General features: G+C 48.2%; 1 protein-coding gene across 1 annotated transcript in view; it reads left to right on the forward strand.

Annotated features, from left to right (window-relative positions):
- VIPR2 (vasoactive intestinal peptide receptor 2) overlaps nt 1–27,652 on the forward strand; it is a 961,249-nt gene that overhangs the window by 557,025 nt on the left and 376,572 nt on the right. The gene's annotated exons all lie outside the window — the stretch shown is intronic.

Here is a 27,652-nt window from a genome sequence, read left to right on the forward strand (position 1 = left end):
TATATATATATATATATATATATTTTTTTTTTTATTCTCAAAGAAACGACTCCTTCCGGAGATCCGGCGCCCTTAGAGGGGTGGCGTGAAGACAGCGGATAAACCGGTAAAGTCAATGCCAGTAGAACGGGGTTCCAAACGAGCACTCAGGTCCAAAAGATAATCATCGGACTTCAGCGTTATACCAACATAGGAGGTTTATTAATTTCATAAACCTGTCGTGATTCGTTTCGCCCCCGGAAGGGCTTGTTCACACAACATAATCAAAAGTGATCGTTCAATATAACACACTGCCAAGGTGAAGACATAGACATAGGACTATGAAACACGTACAGATTGCAAATCTATGGGCGCCATCATGTAGAGGGTTGTAACAATAGCTAACAAGTTGTCATGTAAATACAGTTAATTCACAACTGAAGGCAACAATATGTTCAAACAGAGAATGTTAGTCAATTGTGTCCCAGAATCAGGAAAAGGTATTACTGTTCTGTTTGATGTTCGAGACAGAGATACATACTTGTACTCATGACGCACGCGGTACGGGTGGAGACTATATATGTCTCCGAGTGTCAAATAGCCTCTCTACCAAAGAGAAGAGACGTAGCGAGCATATCTCGTAAGTTGTAGCAGACCTGGCAATCGTCACTCTGCTGATGTGCCGAAACAGTGTATGCTGGGAAATGTAGGCACACAGTTAACTTTGTATCAGAAGTGCTGATCAAGGAGTGTAAGGTACCTTCTCATATGTGCCTGAAATATTTGATGAGAGAGGGGCTGACATAGTGTGCACACGGGACTTTATGCTCGCGTTTCAGTGTACGTAGAGCTGTTCTCCCTGTATGTATCAACGTGTCGTGTAGTATGTGCATCGTCAAACACCTGTCTCCCTCGTTGGAGGGTAAGTTGGTAGGGCCAAACATGACCGGGTGAAGAACTCCCCGAGGCGATGTGCAAAGTATTTCTGCAACACTTCAAACAGTAACATAGTGAAAACACCACAAAAAGACTCCACACCAGCGTAGGAAATATTGTTATGAACAAAACAGGACAAAAATAACAAAAATCCAATAAGTATAACCGGAGTTCTGAATTTTTAATGATAAAATGAAATTGTAGTGCTTAAAAGCTTAAAGAACCAACCAGGGCTATCTGGTTGCTCTAGACCGGGGTGAATCCAAACGGTCAGGCTGACCGCGATGGAGTGGTTCAGATACGGGGACCAGCCCTGGCCTGCTGAAAAGTGCCTTAGATGTATCGTCAACGGAGTCGAGATGAGGGAACCAAAGAGGTGATGTGTTGTCATCGAATCGTAGGATTGCAGGCGATGCGTCAGCGCCGAGCCATGCAAAGTTGGAGATACGTCGGGAACTGGAGATGATGCAACATGCAGTCAACAGTGCGATATCAGCAGTCCTCGCAGCAGCAGCTAAGCATCCGTGTAGAAGGAAATGTGCAGGTTCCAATCTGCACACCGTCATCGATGCATGTATTCTGGTAGAAGCAGCACTTAATACCCACTTCCAAGGGCCCAGGACTGGATTGGCACTGCTTGGCAGGGCAAGACTTGCAGCAAGCAAAATCCAGGTGCTGGTGCAGGATGGTTTTAAGTCTTTGATATCTCTTAGACTTAGAAAAGACAGCATGTCCTTAGAGTCACTCTGGATTCAAGTGAGATGGAGTCAGTCATTTCTTAGTCAGAGAGTAGCAGACAGGAGGGCAGCACAGAAGAATAGCAGTTCTTCCAAAGCAGCAGTCGAGCAGAGTGGTAGTCCTTGTAGCAGCACAGCAGTCCTTTCCTCCTGGCAGAGTTCTTCACAGGTCCAGTAGTGTACTGAAGTGGTAGGGTCCGAAGTCCAGTTCTCAAGCCCAGTGGTGTCTTTGAAGTGGGGGTGACTTCAAAGAGGGGCTTTGGAGGGAGCGTGGGCCAGACATTGTGGGTCTCCCTGGCGGCCTCCCTCCAGCCCGGGGCCTTCAGTCTGAGACCCTTCATCCGCTTACGCAGCTGCGAGCCCTCCTGATGTCCTTTTCCCCAGCCACAGACTGGGCTCCACTGGACTTGACCCTGAGTGAAACACCTGCGGACCGCCCCTGGCACCTATGCTGTGGCTTGTGCCTGTCCACACCCCATCGAGTGTCCCCCCGGCCCTTGCGCAGAACCCTTAGCTGTACCTTGGTTGGTCACTGGACACTCATGTATGGAGTGCCCCGCGGCCAAGGGCCTGCCCGACTTGGCTCCAGATCTAGGAGTGGCCGAGTTGCTGCTTCCAGGTGGTGCTCCAAGGGGCCTGAGCAGTCGCATGCCCGTGACCTTATATCAGACGTCTACTGCGGGGTGCAGGAGGATTAGCAGGTGGCCCCCTCCCTTTGACCTGGCACTGATGGGCCTCTGCGGAGATTCCTGATGTGGTTCCATCCCCACTTAGGGCACATGAAACTTTGCTGCATATCCTTGGGGGCCTGGGGATCTAGGGACTTCTGAACATCCTGCCCTCCTTCCAGTGGGGACATTGAAAGGAGGAAGCTTCCTGCTCATCTTGTGGCTGTCCCCTGGGCAGCTTTGCCCCCCCTGCCTGGGATCTGGAGCTACACCTGTGTGGGCTTCATCTTTAGATTGGCACAGCACACACGACCTACCTCCACCTGCACACTGCTGGGGCTAAATTTGGGAGGGCCGGCCATAGTTCTGCAGCCCCTGCATGAGGTGATACAGGGGGCCCTGGCTCTCTCTCACCACAGTGGCAGCGGCTTCTCATCCCTTGGCCCGGTTCAGGGCTTGGTCTGCTGCATTTGAGTCCTTGGACTCTGCCTTCTTGCAGGGCAACCTCCATCGCATCCTGATTGCCCATCTATGGGCAACCCATCTTTACCCTCAAGGGGAAATATAGTTGGAACTGCCTGCAGACTGCCCACTGCTGACAGTGGTTTCGCTGCTACATATAAATGCCCCACTTTGGTTGGCTCTCTGCGGTGAAACGTAACTACAACTAGCTAGCTGGATACTGAACCGGATTTACACAGGGCTTGAAGGGGGGGGGGGCCTGACTCACGCTCCCCTTCAGCTGGATCATCGTTGATCAGACACCCACGTCTATCTTCTTTTTCATAGAGGTACACATCTATGTCATCAAGCAGGATGAAGAAAGACTGCTCCCTAAGGGACATGCTGACCAAGCCTGCAGGTGGTGCTACTGGAGACAAAGAACCTGTATCTGGTATGGATCATCTCCCAGAGCCTGATGACACAGAGGGGCCGGTGACTCGATCCTTCCTGAAGGTTCTATTTGTGTCACTACAAGATGATCTGCATGCTGTGAAAAATATCTTTCGGGCGATCTGCACAAAGTTCATCTGGACCTGGAGGAGGTGGGTGACAGGGTCTCTGCTCTGGTGGAAGAAGAGTCCAGACGGATTGAGGAGGTGGAATGACTCCAGCAAGAAGCTCTCCACCTCAAGGAACAACAGCTCTACCTCCAAGCTCTTGCAAAGGATTTGGAGAACCGCTCCCAGCGTAATAATATACGCATCCAAGCAGTTCCAACAAATGCAGAAGGAGCCGACCTAGGAGAGTATACTGGGGACACTCTTTTGACACATCTTGAAAGCCTCAACACATCTTGGGGGCCTCGAGTCCATCGTGTGGGACCACCGAAACTGGAAATAGTCCTTCCTTCAGACACCCTGGTTTGTGTTCACGATTTTCAGCTGAAGGAGAGCATCCGGCGCAAGGCACTAGAACCACACCCAATTCAGTTTTAGAGGGCACACACCCGTGTTGTACCAAGACCTTGTGTCCATAACCCTTCATAAGTGCAGAGATTTCTGCCCTATCGCTGCTCACCTAAGAGATGATGATATATTATATTTGTGGGGACACCATTTCCAGATACGAGAGCAAACTATACCAAATCTGATCCCTTACAGAAGCCTACCATGAACTCGGCCTTGCTGACCCTACGACAGATGAATGACAGCCCAGCCCCCAGGTGGAAGCGATCCAAGTCTTGCCTGCTAGCACGTGGCCTGATCCAGAAACTATGGTGCTGGAGAGGCAATCTGTGCTAAAGACACTGTCAGGTGATGCTGACAAGCTTGAAGCACTTTGGGACCAAGGGGACTCCTGCGCCACTGTCTTGTTCCCTGCGGCAGGTGGGTAAGGGGATGGCAGAGATGGGGGATGAAATGTCTTTCGGACATGCTCCAGCTCCACAGTTCCCCCTCCTTAGGGATGTTTTCTACCTTGGAGAACTTGGCTGATCAAGTCCCCGTCTGCCTAGTCCTTGCTCTGCGACCTGCACCAGCCCACAATGTTTTTTTCTTGTTATTGATTTTATGCTATTTCACTTGGCGCCTGGGGGTTATTTTGTGTGGGTTCTTACTTCTTCTCGGTATCTAGTTGACTTTAGGCTGTTCACTTTGCACCTTCCTTTTGGGTTTACCTATGCTGGGGATGTCTCTTTACCGTGTGTCTTGTCAATCTGGTAGGGGATTCTTCACAGCTTTCCTTCTCCCTGCCCAGTTTTCCAGGATCTTAAGGTCACCAGCCTCAATGTAAGATGCGTGAACAATCCCTCTAAACAGTCCGCCGTTCTCTCACTTTTAGAACAATCTGAGAGGGACATAGGCATCCTTCAGGAGACCCACCTATCTCTGAAAATGTCCCCAGAATGCAATCCCACTAGTTTCCATGCCAACTCTGGTCATCGTGGCCCACTAAGAAAGTGGGGGTGGCCATTCTCTTTTCACAGTGCTTCAAGGGGGAAATACTATCCACAGTTACAGAGGTTAGATGATGCCTCCTACCAGTCTAGCTTATATTGGGAACCTTACAGTTCACCCTGGTAAACATGTATGCCCCTAACAAGTGCCAGGAATATCATATTAGCAGCTCCCTGGAGACTGTACTTAGATCCCCTAATGCAGCTATTATGGTTGGAAGGGCATGAACTTGGTTATGGACAACGACCTGGATCGCTCAGGACAGCATTCTGACCAAACAGGGGCCTTTTCTGAGACCGGGTTGCAGTGGTTGGCGGACTGTGGACTGCAGGACGTCTGGCGATGGCTGCACCCATCTGTCAGAGATTATACATTTCACTTGGCAGTCACAAAACATAATCACGCATTGACCATTTTCTTGCAACCTTGTCCCTATTAGCCCTTATTTCAAAGGCAGATATTGCCTGTTGGTCGCTTTCTGACTATGCCCCCCTCTCCTTGTCCCTCCAGATAGATGTCACCCAACCTCGGGTTTCACGCTGGTGCCTTAGAGACTCCCTGTTGCAGTCCCCCAATACGGTTGATTCTCTCCGAAAGACAATAATGGACTATCACCACACTCACGACACTGAGGAGATATCGGACTGGGAAGCCTTGAAGCTAGTTGTGAGGAGAGAACTCCTGGCGGGCTTCTCAGGGTTAGAACAGAAGACGTCAAGCCAAAAGTCAGCACTTGGAGAAATAGGTCGCAGCACTCGAGGCCATCCAAAAATGTACAGGTGCCCACAGAATATGACAGGAACTTGGAAAAACGCAGCTCCTTCTTAAATGCCTTGGCCTTGACAGTGCAGAATACACCATGATATGCCTTAAGCACAAATTTTATCTTAGGAGTAACAGCTGTGGGTGTATGCTGGCACATCGCTCCCATAGTAAAATCCATTCTGGGACCGTGAAAGCGATACGTATCGGACCCTCTAATGAGGTCCGCTCAGAGGCGGAGATGGCATCGGCCTTCCAGGCCTTTTCTGTTTCCCTGTACTCTACTTCTGATGGCCCCAGCAGGAAACCTTCACGCTATCTGTGTCAGGTCACCCTTACCTCCCTTCTGGATGTAGAAGCTGAGGCCCTGGAACAACCCATATGAATACAGGAGGTGATTTTGGCTATCGCTGGCTAAAAGCTGATGAAATCATCTGGACCTGATGGTTTTAGTGCTCAATTATATAAAGTCTTCTTCCACTAGCTAGCACCCCCTGCTTACACATTTCTAAAACTCCTTTGCTGATTCCGGCTATCCTAATTAACACCATGTTGGAGGCTGCTATTTCGGTTATTCCGAAGCCTGGCAATAAGCTGCCCCTCCGTGGGTCATATAGACTCATCTTACTCTTAAACATAGGCGCCAAGTTGTTCACCAGTATCTTGGCTCAGCGCCTGAACCTACTCATGCTGGGCCTGATAGAACCTGATCAGGTGGAATTCATACCAGCGCAGCAGTGCAGCGATAACACCAAATGCCTTCTACACCTCCTAGATAAGTTCCATAGGAAGCACTGCTTCTTTCCATCAATACCAAGAAGGCCTATGACCATATCCACTGGCCCTATCTTTTTGAGACACTGCGAAATACGGCCTGGGCGAGACATTTTGCAGATGGGTCAGATGCGTCTATAGCGCCCACTGAGATTCACTGAGGGTCAACGGGTTCCCGTCCCCTATCTTTCCTATACAACGGGGCATGCACCAAGGGTGCCCCTTGTCCCCTCTCCTTTTTGCTCTATACATGAAGACTCTGGCTCAACAGCTGAGAGAAAAACCGGCCATCGCCAGTATTACCTAGGAGGAGATCAGTACCCCATCAGCCTCTAACCTGATTATGTCATTCTGTCGATCACTGACCCAATGTCCTCGCTTCCTGCACTGGTTGCAGAGCTCCAGACCTTCAGAGAGACCTTGGGATTTAAAGTAAACCTGCAGAAATCCCATATTCTGAACTTCTCAGTCACTCCCCCTCACGAAAGTGTCCTACACTCCATCTTTCCTTTCAAGTTGGTGAATGACTCTGTGCCCTACTTGGGTATTAAGCTGGCTCGGATACTCCCCAAGACTTTAGCTTCCAACTACTCCATTCTTACCTCTCAGGAACATGGGAATCTGTCTGCATAGAGTCGTCTTGGCCTCTCATGGATGGGTAGGATAGTGGTGCTTAAAATGACCATTCTCCGTGTATACTTTACTTGTTCCACACACTATCGCTGCCCCCCCACCCAATTCCCTTTGTTGCCTTCAATTGTACATTTACAAATTCTTGTCAGACGGCAGAAAACCTTGCCTTCATCAACAAGTGCTTTACAGTTTGAAATGCGATGGAGGCCAAGTGGTTCCTTTGCTAATCCACTACTACCAAGCCGTTCAACTCAGATGTCTGGTAGAGTGGAACCGTTTACTCTCTGGAAACATTGTTCCTTCATGGATCAAGCAGTCGCCGGTTCCAACAAATGGAAAGAAGTCTAGTTATGTTGTGTTATGTTATGTTATGTTACAGGGAATTTATTAAGCGCACGTTCACCAACGGTTTCTTGGCGCTAAGAGAAACATGAGGCGGCAGAGGGAAAGAGGGCTAGTTGTCATAGGCCTGAGAAAACAGCCAAGTCTTCAGAAGTTTCCTGAATGAGGCATAGGTGGTGGTTGTCCTTATCTCCAGTGGGAGTGAGTTCCAGAACTGCGCATCCAGTACTCCAAAACGAGCACCGCCCAATTTTTTGCGTTTAAAGGTGGGGGTGACTAGCAAATTCAGGTGAATAGATCGAAGGAAGCGGTTGGGGACATAACGTATGATTTTAGATGAGATGAAGGCTGGACAGTTCCCGTACAGGGATTTGAAGATAGTGCATCCCAATTTGAAAATACCCCGTTTAGCCACTGGCAGCCAGTGAAGGTCCTTCATTAGAGGCTGAATACGGTGCCATCTGGGCTGATGAAAAATCAGTCTGGCAGCCTGGTTCTGGACAAGTTGGAGGTGTCTAAGCTGGTATGCCGGGATGCCTACATAGAGGCAGTTGGAATAGTCAAGTCGGGAGATGACCAGGGCTAAGATTACTAAGGTCAAGGCTTCCTGGGACAGGAATCTGCTAATTTTCTTGATTCGGCGCAGTTGGAAGAAGCCGGCAGAGACCACTGAACTGATCTGGGCCTTCATCGAGAGGTCGTTGCTGACCAGTATTCAAAGGCTCTTGGCAGAGCTGGCCGGGGTAGGGGGGTTGCCTAAGGAGGATGGCCAAAAATTGGAGTTCCATGGGTTAGCAGGTCCGCCCGTGAGGATTAATTCCGTTTTGCCAGGATTGAGTTTCAGCTGGTTTCCATTCATCCATTCGCTAATGAAGATCATAGTGTCTTGGAAATGAGTTAGCGAGGAGGGGAGGAGACTAATATTGAAAACCAGCTGGAGATCATCCGCATAATTGTAAGTTACGACTTCCCTGTCCCGAAGAGATGAAATTAATGGAAGGAGGTAGAGATTAAAAAGAAGCGGGGAGAGGGAAGAGCTCTGAGGAACTCCGCAAGAGAGTTTCATCTTCTTTGACGAGAGATTGGCGAGACGGACTGATTGAGATCTGTTGCTGAGAAAGGAGGAGAGCCAATCCAGAGCCCGACCCTGGATCCCGGTGTTGTTGACACGGTCCAGAAGGATGTTATGGTCGACCGTGTCAAAAGCCGGAGACAGATCCAGGAGGACCAGGGCCTGAGTAAGCCCTTTATCAGCACTCCCTCTAAGCTCGTCCATGACTGTCAGAATGACAGATTCAGTGGAGTGAGAGGGTCGAAAGCCAGCCTGGTGGGGGTCCAGGATATGATGCAGTTCGACAAAGGAGCTTAATTGTGTAGAGACATAAGCCTCTAAGACCTTTCCAAGGTATGGTAATAATGATATAGGGCGGTAGTTGCCAGGGGTAGAGGGGTCAGCACCCGGTTTCTTCAATATGGGGATGATTTCCGCAGTTTTAAAGAGGTCGGGACTATGCCCTCTTCCAGTTTAGAAGAGAGAGCGGATGGTCAGGGCACCTGGAGAAGGTCTCCTGGAGGACGTAAGGGGGGCAGCAATCTGTTGGGGAACCCGAGCCAACAATTTTTAGTAGCTCCAGAAAGGTTTCCAAGGGGATTTGGGGAAACCGGGTCATCAGGGGTGACAAGTCCCCGGTATTGGGAGGGTTGGCAGGGGTGCTGGAGGGCGAAATGCTGGCTTTAATAGCAGTGATCTTGTCCATAAAGTAAGAGTTAATTGAGTCGCAGAGAGGTTGAGAGGGGGTTAGCTTAGGCACTATTCTATCAGGTTTAGATAGCTCGCTGACTATGGAAAAGATATCTTTATTAGCCGAATCCACAACTTTCTTTGAGAAATAGTCCATTTTGGTTTGGAGAATGGCGGTTTTATATTCTTTTAATAGGTTGGTATAGATATTTTTGTCAACTGAGTAATAGTGGAGTCTCCACTTACGCTCAGCTTGTCTTAGTGCATGTTTCTTAGTTTTTAGGTCCACGGAGAACCATCGCTGAGTTACCATGTAAGCAGAGGGCCTGGGGCCTCTATTCCTCGCCAGTGACAAGCTCTACACTTAAAGTGTGGGACTCTATGGCACTCAGGGCAGGTCTCCCGACCTTCCCCTCCCCGATGACGCCTATCCTGACCAACCCAGACTTTGCCCCAAGGATGGAACCAGAGATGCTTTGGCGATGGCACGATGGGGGTTGCAAACACATGAGGTGCCTCTTTGATTAATAGAGGCTTATCCCCTTTGACCAGCTTCAATCCGGTTACTCTTTGGCAGATTACTACTGCATACAATATTTGCAACTGCAGCACTGGGTGATGACTCCAGAGAACAGGCAAGGGGCAGGGCAACCAATGACTCCTTTTGAGAAATGGAAATTTCTCGAAACTTACAATAAACGCCTCATAACTGAATTATATGCCTCACTGAGTACGGAGGTTTTCCTAGTGAGGTCCAAAGGGCGGACACAATGGTAGGCAGAGTTGGGAAGAGTCCTTACTACCAAAGAGTGGGAGGATATTTTCTACAGAGTACACCACACGGCGCATAACATGGTCAGTACTGAAACCACTCATAAAATTGTCTCTTATTGGTGTCTGACTCCTGCGTAACTCCACAAGTGGAATGAGGGGCACTCAAAGGCATGCTGGCAGGGATGCAGAGACAAGGGGACTCTCCTCCACCTTTTACAGCGTTGTCCAAAACTCAATAGTTACTGGGATCAAGCACTAACTGACATCGGCTCTTCCTTTAATACTCCATTCCAAGGTTCCCCGCAAACACTGTCCTTTGACTCCCAAAACCCCTGACCTATCCTCTATGCTCCAACTGGGGAAGGCAAAGGGGGTGGCTCATCAGGTGAGCTTATCACTTTGGGGTGCCGATAATTTGGTTATAGGCGAACAGCTCTGTATTGTCCTTGCCGGGCTTTAATAAACAGAATTGTTCCACAAACAGGGGCTTTGAAGTGCGCAGAGGTCCTCCCACCCAGTTCTGTCTCCAGACTCACCCCAGGGAGGTATGCAGCCCTTTGTGTGGGGGCAGGACACAGCCTATTCAGGTGTAAGTGTCAGCTCCTGCCTCCGATCCTGCTCAGTCAGGATGACCCATCATTCACACCTAAGCTCCCTTTGTGTGTGGCTGTCTAGAGGAAATACACAAAGTCCAGCTGTCACCCACCCCAGTGTATTGGAGACAGGCTGCAGACACATAGGGCTAAGAGCGGAAAATGCCATCCTTCTAAAAGTGGCATTTCTAAAAGGGCAATGATAAATTCGACTTTACCTGAAAGAGGATTTATCATTACCATTCCAATGATATGAAACATGATAGATCTACTTCTTCTCAATCAGGAATTATAGCTTAAAAGTGTAATAAGGAATTCAAAATGTTAACCTATGAGAGGGGCAGGCCACGCAGTAGTGAAAAATGAATGTGGGTGTTTTTCATTACGAGGACATGCAAAACTTAAAAATGATATGCCCAACCTTTTGATTATGCAGCACTCTGCACTATGGGCTACCTAGGGCCTACCCTAGGGGTGACATATGTAATAAAAGGGGAGTTTAAGGCTTGGCAAGGAGTTTTTAAATGCCAAGTCAACATGGCAGTGTAAACTGCACACACAGGCTCTGCAGTGGCAGGCCTGAGATATGTTCAAAGGGCTACTTGTGTGAGTGGCACAATCAGTGCTGAAGGCCCACTAGTACCTTTTGATTTGCAGGTCCTGGGCACATGTAGTGCACAATACTAGGGACTCATAGGTAAATTAAATATGCCAGTTGTGGATAAGTCAGTCAAACCATGTTTAGGGGAGAGAGCTCATGCACTTTAGCACTGGTTGACCACAGTAAAGTGCTCAAAGTCTGAAGGCTACCTAAAAGTATTCAGCAAAATTGGAGGCAAGCAGGCAAAAAGTTTGGGGAAAGACCACATAAGGCTGACAGGTCTAACAGAATATATCTTGTTGTAAAATACAGCATTGTCCCAGCTTTTCGAATGTTCTTGGGTAGCCAACCATCCCAAACCCACACCACCATGGCCCCACAACTCAACATACACAAAGCATGACTGTCACAAACAAAGATACAACACCATTTACAGCCATTACAACGCACAATCGAAATGCACAAAATAACCCAGACCTATTGGCTAGGCCCTTGGTTGTTAATTGTGTTGTGGTAGTAAAACTGAATCAAAATTAGGAGACTCAACAAAAAAAATATAATTCCTAAAGCCATGAGAAGCCAGTTAGTACCACAGGCATTTGAAATGTATGAGAAAAGAATGTGACAGAGCATAAGGCTATGTAGCATTGAATTATATTTACCTCCAAATCAAGCGATTATCCAAATATTAAAGCTTCAATCTCAATCTCATAATATCAGGGAGGGAGGGCTATGTTTTATTTAGACAATAATTAAACATTCCCAGAAACAAAAAAACGGAGAAAGTTTCAATGGGGGAACAACCTTTACAACGCAACTTTTACAACGCACTACCATTACAACGCATTTTTTACAACGCATAATCCATTACAACGCATGATATTACAACGCATGACACTACAACGCATTTTTAAAAACTACCATTACAACGCATTCCATTACAACGCATACTACCATTACAACGCATACCATTACAACGCATAATATTACACTATACTATCCAACACTTACCCTACTGATGCACCCCCTGGAGTTAGAATAGTAATTTTTACCCCTATACTATCCAACACTTACCCTACTGATGCACCCCCTGGAGTTAGAATAGTAATTTTTACCCCTATACTATCCAACACTTACCCTACTGATGCACTCCCTGGAGTTAGAATAGTAATTTTTACCCCTATACTATCCAACACTTACCCTACTGATGCACCCCCTGGAGTTAGAATAGTAATTTTTACCCCTATACTATCCAACACTTTCCCTACTGATGCACCCCCTGGAGTTAGAATAGTAATTTTTACCCCTATACTATCCAACACTTTCCCTACTGATGCACCCCCTGGAGTTAGAATAGTAATTTTTACCCCTATACTATCCAACAGTTACCCTACTGATGCACCCCCTGGAGTTAGAATAGTAATTTTTACCCCTATACTATCCAACACTTACCCTACTGATGCACCCCCTGGAGTTAGAATAGTAATTTTTACCCCTACACTATCCAACACTTACCCTACTGTTGCACCCCCTGGAGTTAGAATAGTAATTTTTACCCCTACACTATCCAACACTTACCCTACTGTTGCACCCCCTGGAGTTAGAATAGTAATTTTTACCCCTATACTATCTAATACTTACCTTAAATGTAATTTAATATTATGCGCTGTAATGGTATGCGTTGTAAAGGTAGTATGCGTTGTAATGGTAGTGCGTTGTAAAGGTATTTTTTTAAAATGCGTTGTAGTGTCATGCGTTGTAATGTCATGCGTTGTAATGGATTATGCGTTGTAAAAAATGCGTTGTAAGTGCATGCGTTGTAATAGTGTGCGTTGTAACGTCATACATCCGTTTCAATGTGTTCACAGAATGAACGATATAATTCCCGACTGGAATGTAGAAGACACACTCCTGGCAAGAAGCCTTAAACTTGAAAAAAACATAAGTGTTGTGCATAAAGCAATAACACACGCTACAATGAAATGTGTGTCAGCATGGATTAGAGGTAAACAGTTTAATATGGGGTATTTATTAGTAGTTTATTAGTGGATTCCGGCTTTCAAATACAACAGCTGTGCACAATAAAATAAAACATGGAATGATATTAAATATTCATTTGCACAGAGCACGCATTGTCTTGGCTTCAGGATTCAGATGGTGCGGTGTTAAGAAGATGTCTTTCCTCCAAGGAAATACTTGTCTAAAAAAATGAGTATCAATCTTAGATGAGCAGAGTTGGGTTGTTGCGCTGGTGTAGTATTGGCCTTGGAAATTTAGTCAAGGAGGACCATATCCTTGCTGAACTGTGGCTAGTGGAGAGAAGGTACAAGATTAGTGCAGCTTGAAAAGGGAATGTAAAGTACTTGCTGAGGTTGGATTTGGATTTTTTGGTGAAGAATTTTATTCAATAGCACCTTCAGTTGTTTTGAATATTTTCAAGTATGTTGATTGACAGGTTGTCAGTGACAATTTTCGAGGACAATGCGTGGTCACCCTTTTTGTACCTGTTATGGTCGCACTGCTTTTTACTTTTAAGAAACAAGGTCCCATTCAATTTAAAGATAGGTATAATCTCACAATTTTCCAATCAAAAATTGGATTATATGTTTTATTCAAAAAATGATTCAGATATAATACAATTGCTACGAACCAAAATACATGTGGTGAAATAAGTGAGCAGCCCGTGAGTTGTAAAAGGAAATCAGCCGATTTCCTAGCCGCAGGCAAGTGACTTAAAATGTGACTTTTTGTGTTTGTGAGAATAAAGGTTATTGAAAGTCACAATTGAACAACATCTCGTACTCAAATAAAATTTACAATGTATTATTAGGAGATTAGAGATGTGTGTCGACGACGTTTCGATCCCCAAAGTAGTGGTGGGATCTCTTCAGGACTAACCGATTGATGAAATGCCTGGGAAAGTATGCCTGGGTAGGTAGGGAAGGAAGGGGGGGAAAAAAGGGGGTAGAAGAAAAAAGAGAAGAGGGAAAGGGTTATTAAAAATAGAAAGGAAAAGGTAATATCAAAATGAAGCATACCAGGGTAAGGATGCACTGGAGAGGGAGAGCAATGTGCATGCTAGGGATATATACGCAGGAAGGGTGAGAAGGATTGGGGTGGAAGGAAAAATAGAATGTGAGGGAGCAGCAAGGGGAGGAATGATACCAGAATTGGGGTGTGAGTGTAAGAGAGAACGGAGGGAGGAATGGGCAGAGAAAGTGAAGGTGGAGTGGGATAGTGCCTTGGGAAGGGTGGAGGGAAGGGGAAAAGGGAAAAGAACTTACTGTGCAATAAACCGCTGGAGAGCGAGAGTTACAGCAGGTGAATGAGCTAAAAGGATCTCCTGTGCCACAAGGGAATTTCTGTGGGCGAAACAAGGGGGGGAGAGAATGAAGGGGATGAAGTGTCAAGGAGCCGCAAGGGGACCGGAGGAAGTGGAGCACTGCTTTTTACAACACTTGTCCGGTGACAGCCAATCTGGGTTATTCCCCTAGGAATCCGTTACAGTAGTTTATTGCAGAAGTTTACTGGTTTCGCCCACATTTCCAAGATTTGTTGACACCTCATGTTGTAACATCCCACCTATACTGCTCCTATAAGTGATGAACGTAGAAGGGAGTTGGGTATCCTGGGAGACTGACCATGAAACTAAGGGGGATATTCACAAGGACTTATCTCCGATTTATCTCCACCTTAACGCATCAAAAGTGGAGATAGACCTAACACCCCATTCACAAGCTGGTGCAAACTGCAGACATCTCCAGTATTCCCGTGATAACTGTCCCAAAATTTATCACCACGGCGGAGACCACTAACTAACCCTAATGAGATGCAGAGTAGGCGTTCCCGTGCAAAAACACAAGAAAAAACTACAACAACACTTTCACAACAAACTGCCAGATCTGTGAAGCGAACCAAAAACAGGCGATAAGCCGCAGTAGCCGCAGGTATTTAACACCTGCCTCAAGACGGACGACTTCCTGCAGTAGGCAACAGACCCCCGCACACAGCCACACCTGAAAAACAAACGTGGAGCTACTCATCATGCAGCTCGGAGCCCCAAAAGGGCCACAACACCCACCGCCACCACCCCCAGAACCGCCATCACCCACAGGACCTGGACCTGCCCCTCCGGACCACCACAGAGGCAGCACAGAGTAAGACAGCGGACCTACCGAAAACGCACTACTCTCACAGACCTAACGCCTGAGGAAATCATTGCCCACTACAGGCTCAAAAGGGCAACCATCCTCCGCATCATGACCCACATCGCCCACAGTCTGATGGTCCCAACACAGCGGAGAATCAACATCCCTCCACAGACAAAGCTGCTGGCTGTGCTGCACCTGTTGGCATCTGGTACCTTCCAGCCAACAACTGCCAGAGTCGGAGGGGTCTCACAGCCAGCTCTATCAAAGTTCATCACACCTGTCCTGGATGCCATCCTCAGCTTCATACCCCAGTACCTTCACTTCCCCAACACTGCGCAGGAACAGCTGGAGACAAAGCAAGGCATCTATGCCATAGCCATGCTGGCTGTGTTGGGGGCAATCGACTGCACACATGTCCCACTTGTGCCCCCTGCAGATACTGCACACCACTACCGCAACAGAAACCATCATCATTCCATCAATGTGCAGGCAATAGTGGACCACTGGGGACTCTTCACCAATGTCGTCGCCAACTACCCAGGCAGTGTGCATGATTCCTTCATCTTCCAACAGTCCATCATCAACCAGCACTTCCAGGATGGCACATATGGAACGGGACTGCTTGTTGGTAAGTGCCAAATCAACACATCACACACCCCAAAGCCACCAACACACAACTCACGACTGCGGGAATGCACACGTGACCAAATCACATACAACATGCCAAACTACACGACCACCTACCAGACATGACTACACCACTCCATGGTCATCCTGGGCTACCCCTGCACCGAATACAGACATTTCATGGCACCACAGCCACACCACAGCTGAACGTGTGGAGATGCGGAATGCAGCCATGTGCGAGGATGCAAGTGACCCGTGAGTGGGAATGTACACAACGAGAATTGAGGTGTGGATGTGCAGGACAGATATGGGAATGCAAACAACTTATATGTCCATGCAGACCACAACTGCTTGTGACTGGAGAGTAGTGAGCAGTGGACGCAACTATGTCTCCCCAGGCCGTGGGACAGATAGCGGAAGTGTCGCACACTGCGTCCCCCGTGTGCGTGAGCATAGTGGGTTGGCCCTGAGTACGCCAGGGCTGCGCATGGGTGTGGTGACAAACCCCGTTGCGCAGGGCGTGGTCCACTCCCGGGAAGGCCAATGTCACTGACAGTGTGGTGCCACACGGCCTGCCACAAGGCCGATGCCGTGAGCAGCGGGGCCTGTGACCGTATGCGTCTGCTGCACCCCAGGATGCTGATGCACAGACCATGCCTGCCCGCCCCAGCGCACCAGTGCCGCACTGCTCACCTGCTGACACCATTGTGTGTCAAAGAGGGCCCAACACGTGCCGGTGCAAGCACCAAGCCCCAGTCCCGCGACCTTTGCAGCCTCCGCAGACCATCGCCGTCCCCCCGACGCTGGTCCACATCACTCCTTACTAATTCACATGCTCCACCAGCGTCCTCTTCAGCCCAGTAGGTCCCACATGTGGAACAGTGTCCTGAGTCCTGAATGGCAGTGACCCCAAGTCCGTGGCAGCGGCCACAGCACAAGACTTCCTTCGATCAGTGAGACATAATTCCATATCACAGGCCTGCGACACGTGGTGCCACTAACCCTGTTCAACGCAAGCCGTCGACACATGGTGCCACTAACCCTGTGCGCCATGAGTGACCATCATCCTCCGGCAGAACATTGTTGGTGTCTGAGCCTGTGGCCTGGACGTTGTCATCAGCAACGGACAGGTACGGACTTGGTGTCTGGCCTGGGTCTGTGGCATTCATATCCGCCATGTTGCGGGACACAGCTGGCATGTGCCCTCTGCATTATGCCTCCCATTTTCCCCCGTGACACTCCGCGGAAGGCACCCATGACACATGTGAGGCCCTGCTTTGCACCCTACCCCAGTCTCCTGCAGGCCAGCTTCCAGTGGCGGTGGGCCTGTGTCGGCCGCTGTGCATACAGGGCCACTAGCCCTGTGCGACTCGAGTCATTCCCCCTTGTTGTACTGACATTGCCTTTCTGAGTGCCTGATGATTGTTGGAGTTGTTGCCAGCACCAGCTACTCCATGAGGGCTGACCTACACTCACCCCACACACAGCCAGCACAGGCTTCACTGTATTAGTGGACCTGCCATCACATCCTGCCGAACCAAGTATTGACTCTTTTCTCCCTGCACTGTCACAGGTGATTAAGGATATGCACTCTGCCCTTGGATGATGACACCTCTCCGAGACCCGGACACACATGCCCAGAGGCAGTACAATGCGGCCCACATATGCACCAGGGGCATCGTTGAGTGCACATTTGGCATGTTGAAGTCACCTTTCAGGTGCCTGGACGGCACAGGTGGAAATCTCCTGTACAGCCCGGACATCGTGTGCAAGATGATCGTTGCATGTTGTGTGTTGCACAACATCTGTGTTTGCACCAATGCCTCATGGATTCCAGTTCCAGAGGTGCCGGGCGATGATGGTGACAATGGGACAGGTGGCCCACATCCCACTGCAGCTGCGGCAGGAATGGCCCATAGGAACTACATCATTGACACTTACTTCTCATGAGCACATCACGTTGTGGCTGTCCATGGCAATCATGGGACAATAGAAGATGTCCAATTGCCTGCCACTGGTCTCTTTCATGCGGTGTGCCTGTTGGTTCTGTTCTTCCACGGTGCTTGGATGTTGTGGTGTACATGCTGTCCTCTGCAGTCAGTCAGGGCGCATCCGTGGTACTCCGCTGTTGATGTATTTTTTTCGGTGGCATTTTCTGTATGCTGTTCTTGTGCTTTTTCCCGCATTACGCATGAGTATTGCTGCCCTCCCACTGGTTGTGGTTGTATCGCGGGCATTGGCCGCGGTTTCAGCAAACTATCGCATGGGGCCGCCTTGTTGTGAATTCCGCGTTGACACAGGGTTATTTTTCCGCGATAGGCTGCGATGTTGAGAGTTGTGTTAAGCTACTCTTGCTATAGTTATCACACGTTCTTGTGAATATACCCCTAAGTGTCTTCTGGTACATTTGTAAGCAAATCCCTGTCCTGTGCACAAATGAAAATATAAACTAAATTGGTCTCTCCTTAAGTTCTGGAAGTCAGACCCCCATCACAATGCAGATTTGTTGAGAGACTGGTGGTTGTGCCTCATGGTCCGAATATTAGAATAAGGAATACATTTCAAACTTACCAGTCACAGCAGAGATGAAAATCTTGAGACGGTATGGGCATTGCCTAGTAAAAGTAGAGCTGTCTGGCAAAAATACACTTTGAATGGAACAGAAGAAGAAAACTACACACACATATGTTATAGTCAGTGATAGCTACTCAGTAGCAAAGATTAAGGGGTATATTTACAAGAAAAAGCTGGCTCACTGTGTTACGCCAAATTTGGCAAGGCCGCGCTCCAACATTTTTAAAATGCAGGGATGCACCGTATTTACAAAAATAGGGCACACCCCTGCATTTCCCCTAGTGCTAAAAAAGCTACCTAGCGCCAGCACAGGCACACTTGCGTCATGTTGCAAGGGTGCCTGCGTTGCAGGGGCGATTGTTTATGTGCAGCAAGGAACACCTTTCCGCAAATAAACAATCAATAATGGCGATGTGCTCTTTCTACGTGTGCTGCATAATGCAGCACACATAGAAGGAGCAAAAAACAAGGAGAATTAAATAATTTCCCCTCGTATCACCATTTCAAGAATAGGTATTACCTGGATTTTGTTTTTGGTGCTGCCCCTGCCTTGTAAATCTGGGTCAGTGTCAAAAAGCAAAGGGTGTTGTAGTGGAACCCCCATAGCAACACCCATTGCCCGCCCCTTTCCTGCAGCAGACTGCAGCGGAAAGGGGCATATTTACAAGGTGGCGTTAAGCCACATTAAGTGGCTTAGCGCCACTTTGTAAATATGGAGAATGGTGCAACGCCACTGGAGCGTCAGAAGTAGTGACGCTTCTGCGGTGTTAGGGGCTTGTAAAAATGCCTCCAGATCTGAGTTTCCTATGAAATAGCATGTTTCGAATTGCATCTAACTTTGGTACCATTTGACGAATCTGATCCAAACTTACTTTCCAATTAGTGGATGTAGGTAAGTTTCTGCATATCAAGTTTTGCCCAGGTCTGTAAATTCACCACAACTGGGGAATTTCCGGAATGTTTCAGTTTAATTTTAAAACTGTAAGAGCAATTCAGCTGTGCTTTTTAAGCAATATTGGCTGAATATGGAGTTTCTATTTGATTGTGAATTATGCCGAGTGCACATTGTGCTCACTCTTGTTGTGAGCTTTCTCTTACATCAAAATTTTGCAGGCGGTAACAGCAAGCACAAAAATTAGTAATCAAGTTTTGGGACCTCCAATAGGACTTGACTTAGCAAGCAAACACTGTTTAAAAAAAAATATTTAAGCACATTCAATAGACATTACCATTTTAAAAGCAGTAAGAGTAAAAACAAGTGCCGCCCATCTAAAAGTAGTATTTATATATTTGCTGCAAAAAATAAGTAAATAATGAACTGATGCAAAAAATACATTACAAAAACACGAAATGAAAGCAGAGATTGGCCTGCTAGGCTTGACGGTAGAGTGCACTACTTTTAAAGCCGATGCGCATATGTGATAAAAAAAAAATGATACTTGAATGGATGAAGAGGGCTGACCGGAAAGCTATATATGTTTATAGATGTGTTTGTTATTTTGGCACAAGTATTTTAAGGGAACATAAGGCTACGAAGCAGCTCAAGGCCAGGTCTAAAAAGGCGATATTAATGAGCAATCTAGGAGCTAAGAGACTCATTTATGGGATTTTCCGGTAGGGCAGCACAGCACGGCACATTGCTGCACTGACCTACGCCTAAGCTAAAGCAGCAGGAACGTACTGTATTTAAGAAATACGGTGCATTCCTGTCCTTCCCCCCCTGTGCTGGTGCCGTTTCAGTAGCCTAGCATCAATGTAGGCAGACAGGATTGTTCCTGTGCGGGAAGGGCACCTTCTTATACAAAAGCAATCCTAAGAGGCGCTTTCCTCTTTTCATGTGTGCTGCAGATGCAGCACACATGGAAAGAGAAAAAACAAGGAGAAATAAAGAAATTTCTCCTTGTTGCGCCTCACCTCATGAGTAGGGATTTGGCACTTCCCCAGGTTTACATCAATTTGTAAATCTGGGTCAGGGACAAATCCATGGTGTTGCATGGGAAAACCCACCGCAACACCCAGGCCTGGTTCTAGAGGGTGGGCCAGCCCCACCGAAGGAATATCCCTGGCCCACCCAATGCCATTCAGAACTGAAAGACAAGTGTTTTTCACCTTACTGTTTCATTGGAGTGAGGCCCTCTTATCAGTTATTGTCATGATTAACACCATTGACATAGGCTACTTTCAGCCTGGGGAGAGGTGTGAAGTCTGCTGAGTTTATTAGCTGCTATGATGCACAAACGACCAGCATAGATAGCCTGACAACTGAATTATGATTCTGGGCTTATTACATCATATTTTTAAACTTCAATGCTTTGCAAAGTAAAAAGCTGCTAAAGTTCTTTTTAAAACATGAAAAGCTGTACAGTGGTTCCGTAAGGCAGCAGAAACCTGCTGCACATGACCAGGAGCATGCTGCAGTCTTAAAGCTCTGCATCCTAAAGATTTGATAAGCAGCGTCCCTCCTCTTCCCCAAAGCCGGAAAAACATCAAAGAAAGCAAAGTATGTAGCTCTTTGGGTGCTGGTTATTATGTTAAAAATGTTCAATAATGCAAATACCAAAAATATCACAATGATCAAATACATTGGGGTATATTCTCAAGAACGTGTGATAACCATCGCAAAAGTTTCTTAACGCAATCCTCAACATCGCAGTCCATCGCGGGAAAATTACGTTGTGTGAACCAGGTATTCACAACACGGTGGTACCATGCAATAGTCACCAGATAACGTGTCAAATGGCCGCGTTAAAATCAACGGCACGCCGCAAAAATGTGAAAAACCAATGCAAAAAAAGCTGCGATGAGGCCAAGCGTGATACAAAAAGCTGCGAAAACCAGCCACAGGCTTGCAAATCCCAAGCGTCTGGCGGGAAAATGCAACATAAAAGCAGAGTAAACAAACGGTGAGATGACAACCTGCGAGCACAACCCCACAGCTGTGATGCAGAACAAATGACCATTGTCCAAATCAGATAGGCATTTCCCCACAAACAGCCACAATGCGCCAATGTGGAAACAAACATGGGACACACTGTGAAACCGCATCTCCTCCTCACATTGTAGAGGGACAAACAACACCCCCTGCACACTGACATGCCATGTACATGACCAAACAAGAATAAAAGCACAGACTTATGCAGAGGCCGTGACTCCCCCTTACGCACATGTTGCCCATCTCCTGGGCCTTGAGTCACAGGGTGCATCCCTGCATCATGGCGGCACATATCAGAGCACAAAATAATCCCTGTTGTCACCTGTAGGCCACAAATGACAGCCAAAATGGAATGCTATGGGACACATGTGAAACACCGAAGAGTGGGATACCCTAACAACTGTGACACACAGAACTGGCAGTTAGAACATGTGACACCATAAACATCCTCAATACACAGAGGTGACACACCCACCATCCTTCAACAAATCCCTCAATTGACGCCACATGTCGCACCCACACTTGTCTGAGTGAAGTGCCTGTACAGATGAGTGACATGCACGCAGGGAATGTGTATCAGAATGCTTTTATTAGCACATGCAGTGCCTGTGGCAGTCAACGTACTGTGCCATTACTGCGAAGGACCTACACAATCGTCTACCAGAGAAGAAACTGTCAACGATGTAGACCCTACGTGCCATTCCTGCTGTGGCTGTAGTGGGGAGTGGTCCACCTGCCTTATCTTCATCATCATCATCCGGTGCATCTGGCACTCATATCCATGGGGCTTTATTGCGTACACATACGTTGTGCAACACACAACATGCAACGATTATCTTGCACACGTGGTCTGGCTGTACAGGAGCTTACCACCTGTGAGGTCCAAGCACCTGAAACGTGACTTCAACACGCCAAATTTGCATTCCACGATGCCCCTGGTGCATTTGTGTGCTAAATTGTACTGCCTCTGGGCATGTTTGTTCGGGGCTCGGAGGGGTGTCATCATCCAAGCGCGGAGTGCATATCCTTGGTCACCTGTGACAGTGCAGAGAGATATGAGTCACAACTACATACTGCATGATGTGTTGGCAGGCTCAGTGGTTCATTGGTGTGTGATATGTGTGACTTAGTGTATGACATGTACTGCGTGTTGCAAATGAGCTGCATCATTATGTACTACGTAGCACTCACTGCTGCACCTCTCCCCGAGCACATTCACTAGTGTGCGTAGCGCAAGGACATCACATGCACACCTACGGCACACCATTGACATGCCTGTCTGCACATGTCTAACAAGCCAGAGTATGACACTATGATGATGCTGCGCAGAATGTGGCCGGCCACGTGTGTGTTGGCCCTTTGCAAGGACAGTGCTGACACAGATGTAGAGCACCTGGCTGAACTCAACATGCCGTTGAGGGTACATCTTTCGCTCATGCTGTGCTAATAGCGACACACACAACAGTTGGCATGTGTGATCCCTGACCCCGATCGGGGATGCCCTCCCCCATGTACCCCTTCGGCCAACCACGCACACCAGGGACTTGCCACATAGTAACATTGTTGATTGCGTGACGGGTGGCGCAGACACTGTAACAGAGACACACGCATCAGCCACATCCTTGGCAAGGCCCACACTGGACCACACCCAGATTCACGTGTGGAGGAGCCACACCCCTACGCAGTACTGTTGTACGCCTGTCCACCCTGCTTACGCTCACATGAAGATAGAACATGGTTACATGTCCCAGGTCTACACGACTGCCTGCAGTGACATGGTTGCACATGCTGTACACAGCACAATGTACTGTGGAATGGCCCCGGTCCCACATGCATATATAATCACCACATGGACACACTGAGTGAGTTTCTGAGACTGGCTATGGGCACGTGCGCCCAGCCCCTATTATTGCCAGGGTCACATCTCCAGTGATGCCTGTGCTGGATGGGTGTTGGGTAGTGTAAGCCACCACTCAAGGGTTGCTTGGTGCTGGCAAAAAACGCAACAGTGAGCGAACAATCAGCAGTACAAGGTACGGCATCATGGGTCTCTGACTTGTGCAGCACAGATTTTGTGGCCCTGGACGCACAGCGGCCGACACAGGCGCACCGCCACAGGATGGTGACTTGCGGTGCACACTGGCAGGGCCACGCGAGCTGAGCGCGTACTCATCCATGTCCAAGGGGAATGTCGCGGAGGGTTGCGGGGGACAGTGGAAGGTGTCCCTCCAGGGCATGATGCAGAGGGCAGAAGCAAGCAGGAACAGGCAAATTGCGGAGTTGAATGCGACAGACTCCACTTTTCCACCTTGTCAGTATCAGCTACATGTAGAGGAAGACAACCTCCAGCCCATGGGCCCAGACGCCACAGACGTACAGACAGATATCAACCATGAATTTCAGGGCACACACTCAGGCGCAACAGAGCTGAAAGGGGATGCAGTATGCGATGAGGCCTGTACAAATGTGTGACCAAATGTGTGACCTACTAGTAACCCTGGGCGTAGTACTACGCTACGCTCGCGGAGCGTGCGTAGTTTGCACTACTACGCGAATTGCACATAGCACAGTGCAAAAATGCGTAGCGTAGCAGGCATTTTTTGCTTGCTCGCGGTCCTCAATGTCAAGTTGGTGACCGCGAGCGAGCAAAATCAACATCCCGGCGAGACTTTTTCCTCCTTCGCGATCAGCAACATCAAGTTGCAGATCGTGAGCGTGGAAAATAAACCTCCCGGCGAGATTCTCAACGTGGGGAGGTCAGGTTTCTCATTGCGAGTGGTCACATATGCTCGCGACCGCTCGCGATGAGAAACTACCAGTCCGTGTTGAGAAAGCTGCCGCTCGAGTACAAATCTACTTGAGCAGCAGAAAATGACTGCTTGCACTGTGCAAGATGCCGTGTGCAATGATTGCACAGTGCGGACAAGCATCTGGCACTGTACAATCAGTGCGAACAGCATTTCCCTACTGCACTACGCAGTTCATGTAGCTATGCGTAGCATGCGTAGTACAAAGTGCACTTCGTGTAGCTACGCATAGCACTACTACGCAAACTATGCCCAGGGTTACCTACTAGTCCGCTGTGTATGACGGTGGACTATGTCAACGAGAAAGGAGTACTGCGGGCCTGTGTTGCGGAGGCCGTGATGGTCTGAGGAGGCTGCCAAGGTCGCGGGCCTCGGGTTTGGAGCTTGCACCGTCACGTGGGGGCCCTCTTCGGCACACGCTGGTGTCAGCAGCTGGGCATTGAGGGCTGGGTCCACAGGGGTGGGCAAGACTGGTTCGAGAACCAGCTGCTTGGGGTGCATCAGGCCCAGAGGATTGCAGGCAACACTGCTCACGGTGATGACGTCGGCCTCGTGGCAGGGCGAGAGGCGCCGCCCTGGCAGAGATTTTGGGCATTCCGGGACGAGGACCACACCCAGAGTTATGTGCCTTTTAGTCACACCCCTACGCTGGCCTGGCTCACGCTTACAGGGGGGACGTAACAAGCCACATTTCCCGGATCTTCCCCACTGGCTTGGGTGATATGGTTGCATCCACTGTCCACTGTCCACTACACTAGATAAACCAGCGGTGTGTGTCGACATGGATATATGTGTGGTCTGCATACTGCAGTCTGGCCAGCACATCCACGCCACACTTGGCTTGTGTAAATGTTTATTAATGGGTCACTTGCCTCCTTCGCACATGCCTGGTTCCCACCTCTCCCCACAATCTGTTGTTGTGTGGCTGAGGTTTCCATGCCGTTGATGGCTTGTGTACATGGCTAGCCCAGGTTACCACAGTAGGTTGTGCTCTCATGTCTGGTAGGTGGGCATGTTGTTTGGCATGTTGTACGTGAGTTTGTAACGTGTGCATTCCCAGAGTTGTGAGTTGCACGATTGTGGAGTTGAGGTGTGTGGTGTGTTCATTTGGTACTTACCAACGAGCAGGGCATTTCCGTAGGTGCCATCCTGGAAGCGCCAGTTGATGATGGACTGTCGGAAGATGTATGAATCATGCACACTGCCTGGGTAGTTGGCGATGACATTGGTGAAGAGTCCCCGGTGGTACACTATTGCCTGCACATTGATGGAATGCGTGTGCTTTCTGTTGCGGTAGTTGTGTGCAGTGTCGGCAGGGGGCACAAGTAGGACATGTGTGCAGTCAATTGCCCCCAACATGTGCGAGAATACAGCTATGGCGTAGAAGCCTTGCTTGGTCTCCAGCCGTTCCCGCGCAGTGTGTGGGAATTATAGGTACTGGGGTACCAAGTTGATGATGGCATCCAGGACTGGTTTGATGAACTTTGATAGAGCTGGCTGTGAGACCCCTCCGACTCTGGAGGTTGTTGGTTTTAAGGTACCAGAGGCCAACAGGTGCAGCACAGCACGCAGCTTTGTCTGAAGTGGAATGTTGGTTATCTGCTGTGTTGGTACCGTCAGCCTGAGGGCAATGGATGCGGAGGATGGTTGTCCTTTTGAGCCTGTAGTGGGCAATGACATACTCTGATGTCATGTCTGTGAGGCTGGTGCGTTTTCAGTCTGTGTCTGCGCTGCCTCTGTGGTGGTCCGCTGGGATGGTGCGGGTGGGGTCCGGGGGGTGGTGGCGGGCCTGGGGCTGGTGGGGGTGGGTGTTGTGGGCCTGTTGGGGCTCCGAGCTGCATGACGAGTAGCTCCATGGCATCTGTTGTTCTTCAGGTGTGGCTGTGGGCTGGGCTACCTTTTCTGGTGCTGGCTGCCGTCCGACTTTACACCATGTCAGAGCAGGTGTTAGTTTCCTGCTGCTAACGCACATTATCGCATGTTACGTGGTCTTTTCGCAGATGTGGCTGCTCGTTGAGAATGTTGCGGAGTGGTGTTGTCGTGGCTTTTTGCACGGGAACGCCTACTCTGCATCTCACTAGCGATAGTTGCTGGGTCCATCTGTGACAATGTTTTTTGAGGCTGCTATCGCGGATAAACTGGTGTTATGCGCTGTTGACAACAACTTTAGCTGGGATAAAGTGCCCTTAGCTCGGCGATAGCTCCTTGAGAATATGGCCCATTGTTTTTTGGCCAGTACATATTCATCTTCATGGCCCACCCATGCTTCTTTACGGGCCTGTCAATGAAAATATTAGAGAGCCGGGCCTGGCAACAACTATGGAACACCTCCTGGGTACAGAGTAAGGTGACGCAGCGATTTGCACGGCGTCACCTTACGCATGATTTATGAGGCCACTCAAAGCTACACAGGATGGCTTTGCGTGGTGTCAGAAATCTTTATGAGAGCCCTGCGTCACCCAGGTACCACTTTACTTGGTGCAAAAGTGACACAGGCCTCTCATAAATAAGCCCCTAAGTCAATTTCTGCTCCTAACGCCCTATTATCTGGCCCATTATTTAATTTTATGCAAAAAATGTACCAGGTACGCAGTGTAAATATCGTTGGCACTTGCAATTTATATGAAGCATAACTGATACAATTGGAGTTTGCAAATAATCCTGTGATATCGCAGCCCTATTTTTCACACCTCATTTAGGTTGCCATAGAAATGAGCCTCATGCCATGCGTACTTTAATCAAAGAGGATGTGGGTGCAACAGCATTTTGAATAGGCCTCACATTCAGTGCCAGACATGGGGCATCGGTATTTATTTGGTACCTTTGAAAATAATTATTTGCTTAGTTTCGAATGTTCATAAAGTGTGTTTTTAAATGGCTTTGTATGCACATCTGACTGCCTTTTTATTTTAACTGTATTTACAAATGTGAGCGACAAATATTGTGGCATTGCTGACACACTTCCTGCCAGAGATATTTTAAGCTGCTGAATTGATGTTGCGCAATATAACTTTCCAACTAATAACGAAGAAAGTTGATAATAAGGCTAGAAAGATGCATGGCGATAATTTGCACGCCTTCTATTTGTTAGACACATTTACAATTTTTTGTAAGGTTTGTGAAATAATATTGCATTTTTCAGTGTGTGCTAATAAGGCACAGAGGATATGCAGTTGGTGGCGCCTTCCAGTGCACATCATTATTACGCTTCGTGGATCCAGAGAATGAAGGAAATAGAATCTGCTTTGTAAATGTTTGTTTACTTACCATGATCCGTGAAAGGCACTCAGCAGCCATGTATGATGGAACGTTTCCAAGAGGCACTTCACGTAAATGTTGAAAGGAACAGACAGAGAGGAACAGAATACGGTGCCGAAGCGTCTATGTTAATAAATGTCCAACTTTCAGCCAAGATCACATCAATACGGGAAAATCCATGGCTGTGAGAATAACTCCAATGAAATCTATAGGCACGCTGTGACCAAGGGAATGCATAGCAGTTCGTGCTCTTACTCCAAAGTCAAGCCACTGGGCACAACTTCACCACAACAGACCTGAACACTGGCATTCTACAATTACCAGCTTAGGTTCATCCAGAGGGTTGTCTTACAGAAAAATATTG

Source organism: Triturus cristatus, chromosome 10 (genome assembly GCF_964204655.1).
Source record: "Triturus cristatus chromosome 10, aTriCri1.1, whole genome shotgun sequence".
Classification (NCBI taxonomy): Eukaryota; Metazoa; Chordata; class Amphibia; order Caudata; family Salamandridae; genus Triturus; species Triturus cristatus.